Below are 7,613 nucleotides of genomic sequence, written 5' to 3' on the forward strand. Positions count from 1 at the left end.
CAGACTTCAACTGCTCGCAGCCATGAGAGACACACTCAAGAAGCAGACCCAGGAGAACCAGGATGGCGGCATAAGGAAGAGACCTGTGCGTGCTACCTCGCACAACAACATCGAAACTTCCAAATATCAGACAAACACCTATCATACAGAACCATGGGAAACTTGGCCCAGTGGAAGCTCTACAACTGGAAGGAGAGAAAGAACATTGAGACTGAGTAGGATGTGACACCAAGTACAGAGCCCAACCCAACAAACTGCAGATTTCAACTCCTCGCATAGAAAGAAGCGCATTGAGACTGAGTAGGATGTGCTGAGGCACCAAGTACAGAGCCCATCCCAGCAGGCTGCAGATTTCAGCTCCTTGCATCTGGGAGGGATGCAATCGGGGGGGCAGAGTCGGGTCCGGGGCCGGCCAGGGCTGGGCCTGACTCGGCCGGCACTGTGGAACTGCTGTACCAGCAAGCGCACAAACATGCCCACTGGTCCCAGTCTCTGGTGGGGCGCTGCGGGACAGCAGACAGGCAGTCTGTGCACTTGGTGGAGGGCAGGAGTGCTGGATGTTCAACCACCAGGAACGCCTGGAGATTTTGTCTGGTGGGGAGCCGCCGGCAGGGGACAGAGGGCCAAACATCCTGTTTCCCCGGTAAGGCTGGGATGGCCCCGGTGAGGTTGAAACGGTCCCGGTGTGGTAGGGACGACCCCGGCGAGGTTGAAACAGCCCCCGTGAGGTAGGGACAACCCCGGTGAGGTTGAAACGGCCCCCGTGAGGTAGGGACGACCCCAGTCAGGTCGAAACGGCCCCGGCGTGGTAGGGACAACCCCGGTCAGGTTGAAACAGCCCCGGTGTGGTAGGGACAACCCCGGTGAGGTTGAAACAGCCCCCGTGAGGTAGGGACGACCCTAGTCAGGTCGAAACGGCCCCGGTGTGGTAGGGACGACCCCGGTGAGGTTGAAACAGCCCCCGTGAGGTAGGGACGACCCCAGTCAGGTCGAAACGGCCCCGGCGTGGTAGGGACAACCCCGGTCAGGTTGAAACGGCCCCCGTGAGGTAGGGACGACCCCGGTGAGGTTGAAACAGCCCCCATGAGGTAGGGACGACCCCAGTCAGGTCGAAACGGCCCCGGCGTGGTAGGGACAACCCCGGTCAGGTTGAAACGGCCCCGGTGTGGTAGGGACAACCCCGGTGAGGTTGAAACGGCCCCCGTGAGGTAGGGACGACCCCAGTCAGGTCGAAACGGCCCCGGTGTGGTAGGGACGACCCCGGTGAGGTTGAAACAGCCCCCGTGTGGTAGGGACGACCCCAGTCAGGTCGAAACGGCCCCGGTGTGGTAGGGACGACCCCAGTGAGGTTGAAACGGCCCCCGTGAGGTAGGGACGACCCCAGTCAGGTCGAAACGGCCCCGGTGTGGTAGGGACGACCCCGGTGAGGTTGAAACAGCCCCCGTGAGGTAGGGACGACCCCAGTCAGGTCGAAACGGCCCCGGCGTGGTAGGGACAACCCCGGTCAGGTTGAAACGGCCCCCGTGAGGTAGGGACGACCCCAGTCAGGTCGAAACGGCCCCGGCGTGGTAGGGACAACCCCGGTCAGGTTGAAACGGCCCCCGTGAGGTAGGGACGACCCCGGTGAGGTTGAAACAGCCCCTGTGAGGTAGGGACGACCCCAGTCAGGTCGAAACGGCCCCGGCGTGGTAGGGACAACCCCGGTCAGGTTGAAACGGCCCCGGTGTGGTAGGGACAACCCCGGTGAGGTTGGAACGGCCCCCGTGAGGTAGGGACGACCCCAGTCAGGTCGAAACGGCCCCGGTGTGGTAGGGATGACCCCGGTGAGGTTGAAACAGCCCCCGTGAGGTAGGGACGACCCCAGTCAGGTCGAAACGGCCCCGGTGTGGTAGGGACGACCCCAGTGAGGTTGAAACGGCCCCCGTGAGGTAGGGACGACCCCAGTGAGGTTGAAACGGCCCCCGTGAGGTAGGGACGACCCCAGTCAGGTCCAAACGGCCCCGGTGTGGTAGGGACGACCCCGGTGAGGTTGAAACAGCCCCCGTGAGGTAGGGACGACCCCAGTCAGGTCGAAACGGCCCCGGCGTGGTAGGGACAACCCCGGTCAGGTTGAAACGGCCCCCGTGAGGTAGGGACGACCCCAGTCAGGTCGAAACGGCCCCGGCGTGGTAGGGACAACCCCGGTCAGGTTGAAACGGCCCCCGTGAGGTAGGGACGACCCCGGTGAGGTTGAAACAGCCCCCGTGAGGTAGGGACGACCCCAGTCAGGTCGAAACGGCCCCGGCGTGGTAGGGACAACCCCGGTGAGGTTGAAACGGCCCCCGTGAGGTAGGGACGACCCCAGTCAGGTCGAAACGGCCCCGGTGTGGTAGGGACAACTCCGGTCAGGTTGAAACAGCCCCGGTGTGGTAGGGACAACCCCGGTGAGGTTGAATCGGCCCCCGTGAGGTAGGGACGACCCCAGTCAGGTCGAAACGGCCCCGGCGTGGTAGGGACAACCCCGGTCAGGTTGAAACGGCCCCCGTGAGGTAGGGACGACTCCGGTGAGGTTGAAACAGCCCCCGTGAGGTAGGGACGACCCCAGTCAGGTCGAAACGGCCCCGGCGTGGTAGGGACAACCCCGGTCAGGTTGAAACAGCCCCGGTGTGGTAGAGACAACCCCAGTCAGGTTGAAACGGCCCTGGTATGGTAGGGACGACCCCGGTGAGGTTGAAACGGCCCCCGAGAGGTAGGGACGACCCCGGTGAGGTTGAAATGGCCCTGGTGAGGCTCAGACGGCCCTGGTGAGGTTGAGACTACTCCAGTGAGGTTGGGACAAATAAAGGGGACCAGTATGGACTGATGAACAGGTGTAGATACAGAAGCAGAGCAACATTGAACAGAATGTTAAACTACAATGGGGAGCCTGGGGAGGGTTGGGGGGGGGGGGGATTAAGAGACCAACTGAAGGACTTATATGCATGCATATAAGATTAACCAATGGACACAAGACACGGGGCGGGGGGGGGGGCGGGGGGTAGGGGCCGGGGGAATGTCATGGGGGGGAAAAAGGAGACATATGTAATACTCTTTGTAATACTTTAAGAAATAAAAATTATTTAAAAAAAAAAAAAAAAAAAAAAAAAAAAAAAAAGAAAGGAAAATAGCATACCTGGGGCCATCAGACCGAGCAAGCAATGCCACAGATGTACCCAGGAGGAAAAACATAGACTCCTGGTGGAAGCCACAGAGTCACTTATGCAAAGCGTTACTCTGATGTTGATAGATTTTAAAAATATATGTCCTCTGATCTAATTAGAGAAAACTCTCAGATATTCAAATTTGACATCAAGCTCTCGAGGAACCTTTTATATTTGGCATAGGCTACTAAACTGCAAATACTCTACAGAAGGCTCAGGCAGAGGCCTTGTTTCCCTATGCCCTCATTTGACTGAGCCTGTTTAAATCCAGGAGTGTTCTTGGACAACTATATTTACTAGTGGTATTAGGTGTCAGAATTAACTTTTACATATTTTAAAATTTATTTAGTGTACCAGGTAATTAAGAAAAAAAAAAAAGGAACTCCTATGTGAATTACATGGATTGTGTGGGGTTGGGGGTGGGGGAAGCCAACCTTTTCAAATGAATCTCTTAGGAAAATTTATCAAAGGATGTCTCTTGACATGTGATTTCAGGTTTTTGGTGTTTGCTGTTTTCAAACTCAGCAAATACTTATAAAACTGTTGACTATGCAAAGCTCAATACTAGGTACTGTTTCCAGGATGTTAATGACTTGGAAGTAATTCACCTCTACAAAGTCTAACACCCTTTTATTATAAAAACTGTCAGAAAACTAGGAATATAAGGAACTTCTTCAACATGGGGAAGGGTATTTATAAACAAAAAACCCATCCTCATACAAAAAACATTATATCAATGGTGAGAGAATAAAAGCTTTCCCCATAAAATCAGGAGAACAAGGATCACTACTTTTACCACTGCTATTCATCATTATCTGGAAGTTCTAGCCAGAGCAATAAGACAAGAAAAATAAATAAAATTATTCAAATTGGAAAATAAGTAAAATTGTCTCTTTTCATGGATAACATGATCCTATATAGAGAAATTCCTGAAGAATCCACAAGAAAACTACTGGAGCTAATGAATCAATTCAGCGAAGTTGTATTTGCTCTATATTTCAGTTATAGTTTAGCATGTTAGTGTCTTCACTAAATAAATCTAATGGCTTGTTCTCAGAGCAACATTTGATGTTTTAAAATATGAATATGGAAAGTATTTTATTGTATGGTTAGTAATAATTTTATTTACTACCCCCATATTCAGCTTACTGTATAAAATTCTCATGAGATTATGTTGGAAGTAGGTAAAATTTTGGTTAAATTTTTCTCCAGAAAGATTTTCTGTTTATATACCCATAAGCATAGGTGACAGGAGAGTCATTTAATTTTGAAAGAAAAACAACTACACTCTAAGAGCTATGCTGCTTCTGTGAAAAATAGAACTTCACATTTGAGTATGCATAGCTTTGAGGATCTAAGCCAATACACAACAACAGGAAAAAATAATTAGTAACCACTCTTATAGTAGTCCTATATGGTAACACTAATTAGGCATTTTGTATGTTCATTCAGTCCTCAGGTAGCCTTGTGAGTTAGGTACTACTATATCATCATCACCTTATAGACAAAACTGAAGCACCTGTTTGTGTCCCTCAAAAAGATATTTTAGAAATGCTAACCCCCAGTATTTCAGAATATGACCTTATTTGGAAACATAGTTAAGAGGAGGTTCTACTCAAGTAGAGTGGACTTCTAATCCACTGGTCAGTGTCCTTATAAGCAGGTGTCCATGTGAAGACACAGACACACAAGGAGAACAGCATTTGATGACAAAGGTGGATTGGAGTTATGCAGCTGCCAGCTAAGAAAGGCCAAGGATTGCGAACCCACTGGAAGATAGGAAGAAGCAAGGAAAGACTCCCCTGCAGGTTTCAGAGGAAGCAGAGCCCTAGCCTCCAGAACTCTGAGACAATGCATTTTTTTGTATTTGTTTTTAGCTACCATTGAGGAGTACTTTGTTACAGCAGCCCCACGAAATGAATACACCAAGTAACTTAGAAAAATATTTCAGTGTCTGACCAACTGCCCAGTTAATCCATGAGCCCACCTCACCTACTTATCACTTTACCTCACTATTACATCTGTCACATACTTGGTGCCCAATCAGTGGGCTGAAGGCCAAAGACAATATGTTTGCAATTGTGACTGTATGTCTTGGAAATATCAAAGAACACTCTGACTGACTCACAAAGTGAATATTAATTTGCCGATATTATACTCGTTTTCTGGGAAGCTAATAATTGTGTGTTTTTGTTCATTTTGGGAGGACAGTGATTCACTAAAACAGTATGAACTATGCTGGCGTCCTGTAGCAGCATTTAGGTTTGTCTACCTCAGGAAAAACTGTAAGGTCTGTCTTTTTTTTTGTCTTGATTTTCATTGCCATATTTAGTCAGATTGTCTAATTTTGGAAAATCAATCTGCCTCTTGGCTTAAAATAATAAACCATAATTTATCATTTACACCATACTCTGATGAAAAGTGTCCTCATAATGAAAATAACTGTAAATTATCTTACATTGAATTTAAGTTATGGCTTCTTAAAATCTAGTTTTTCTTTTATAATATCAGGAGAGAAGTCTAGAAGTATAGGAATCTCACAGGTTACCTGGTCTCTAATATTTTCTGTTTATCCTCTTGATTAATTCTCCTCCTCTGAAGGAATACCCTCTACAGTCTGTGATTGACTGCCACCTGAAATTCTAAAAGCAGTCCATTGTTTTTATATTAGGCATTGCCTTCTGGTAGACATGATTAAAAACAAAAACAGAAAACAACTAATGGTAGCTTCTTTACGATGCCTTTACTCTACCAAGCATTGTGCTAACTGCCTTTATATATATCATTGCACTCTTTATAAAAATTCTATGACGAATAGTGAGATGGGTATTGATGATAAATCTGAAGTTCAGATTAAGCTATAAGGTCCAGTAAATGGCATGTTAGGTTTCAAATCCAGGCCTGTTTGAAACACAGTGTATTTTCATGCCCTATTCGCTCTTGTTTTCCCAGAACAGGAATATGGGCAGAAAATCTCTGAGGGCCTTGAAAATGGAAGCAGAAAGGTGCCTCAGTGCAGAAAAGAGAACAGAGGAGCACTAAGGACAAACTTCTAGCAGCTTAAAATTTTGCCTGGGGCTTACCGTAAATCTTTTAGATATGCTCTCTCTACTATGGTAACCACTAGACATGTGGGATGATAGAGCACTCAAAATGAGGCTAATACAAATTAGGACACTTTTTTGTTTGTTTTTTATGTAGGAGAAATATATTACTGCTCTACTGTAAGGTTGGCAGCCCCGAGAACCCCTTTTTTTTAATGTAGCATGTCATGTATTCCTGCTCCCAAAGGAATGAGGAGCAGACATATTTCCACCTGCAAAAAATTAGGATTTCTAAGAAGTGTAAAATGAACACTGGATTTTGACGACTTAATATGAAAAAATCAAAACTATCTTATTAATATTTTATATTAAAATATGGCTACTTAAAATTTTAAATTACATATATAACTCTCATTATATTTCTGTCAGACAACTATGATTTAGATGTTTAGATAACCTAGACACCCTGAATAATATTAATTTAAATGAAAAAATGGGATTCAATTTTTTGAGAAAGGTAAATAGTATTTCACTTTGAAACTAATACATTTTTTAAAGTATACAACATACTATTTTTACCTTTATGATGATATTATTATTCACATTTTAAACCCAGTTCTTAAAAGTTATAATAGTGAGATGTGAAACTTTTAGTCATTGTGGTAGACTGTTTGAAAAAGTAGATTCAATTCTTTTTATTGTTATTTGGGCTACTTGGCAGCTCCTCTCAATAGGAGGTGGGATTTATACCCTTACTCCTTAAATCTGGGTTGGCCTTGTGAGTTGCTGTGGCAAATAGAATTTAGCAGAAATGATGGTGTGTCAATTCTGGGCTTAGATATCAGTAGGCCTGTACTTTACCTGCTCAGTCTCTTGGATCCTGCCTATCTTTCATCTGAACAGACCTCAAGATATAACCTGCTAGAGGATGAGAGAACATGTGGAGCAGAGACAGACTGTCCCAGATGAGATGATCTGTTGTTATTATATGGCTGCTATGACAAAGTATCACAAATTTAGTGGCTTAAAAATACCCATTTATTATCTTACGGTTCTGTAGGTCAGAAGTCTAACACCAGTCTCACTGGCCTAAAAATCAAGGTATTGTCTGGGCTTTGATCCTTTTTGGAAACTCTAGGGGATTATCCTTTCCTTTACCTTTTCTGACTTCATGGGCTGCCTGCATTCCTTGGTTTATGGCTCCTTCCTTTATCTCCGAAGCCAGCAATTACAGGTGGGGTTTTTCTCACCTCATATTACTCTGACCTCCTCCTTTGACTCCCTTTTATAATTTTACGCACCCTTATTATTAATAGTAGGTCAACCCAAATAATCCAGGTTAATCATATTTTAAGAGGACTTGATTAACCTTAATTTCATCTTCAGTCTT

At 46.3% G+C, this 7,613-nt stretch overlaps 1 non-coding gene across 1 annotated transcript; it reads right to left on the reverse strand.

Moving 5' to 3' along the window:
• Window positions 1–6,372: 6,372 nt before the first annotated feature.
• On the reverse strand, window positions 6,373–6,501 carry LOC139013408 (small nucleolar RNA U109). Its single transcript, XR_011472048.1, has one exon. It is a non-coding gene; the product is annotated as a small nucleolar RNA U109 (small nucleolar RNA).
• Between the last annotated feature and the right edge of the window lie 1,112 nt (window positions 6,502–7,613).

The sequence above is a fragment of the Myotis yumanensis genome, unplaced genomic scaffold (genome assembly GCF_028538775.1).
Source record: "Myotis yumanensis isolate MYYU_CA2020_CCGP unplaced genomic scaffold, mMyoYum1.0.hap1 SCAF_6, whole genome shotgun sequence".
In the NCBI taxonomy this organism is placed as follows: Eukaryota; Metazoa; Chordata; class Mammalia; order Chiroptera; family Vespertilionidae; genus Myotis; species Myotis yumanensis.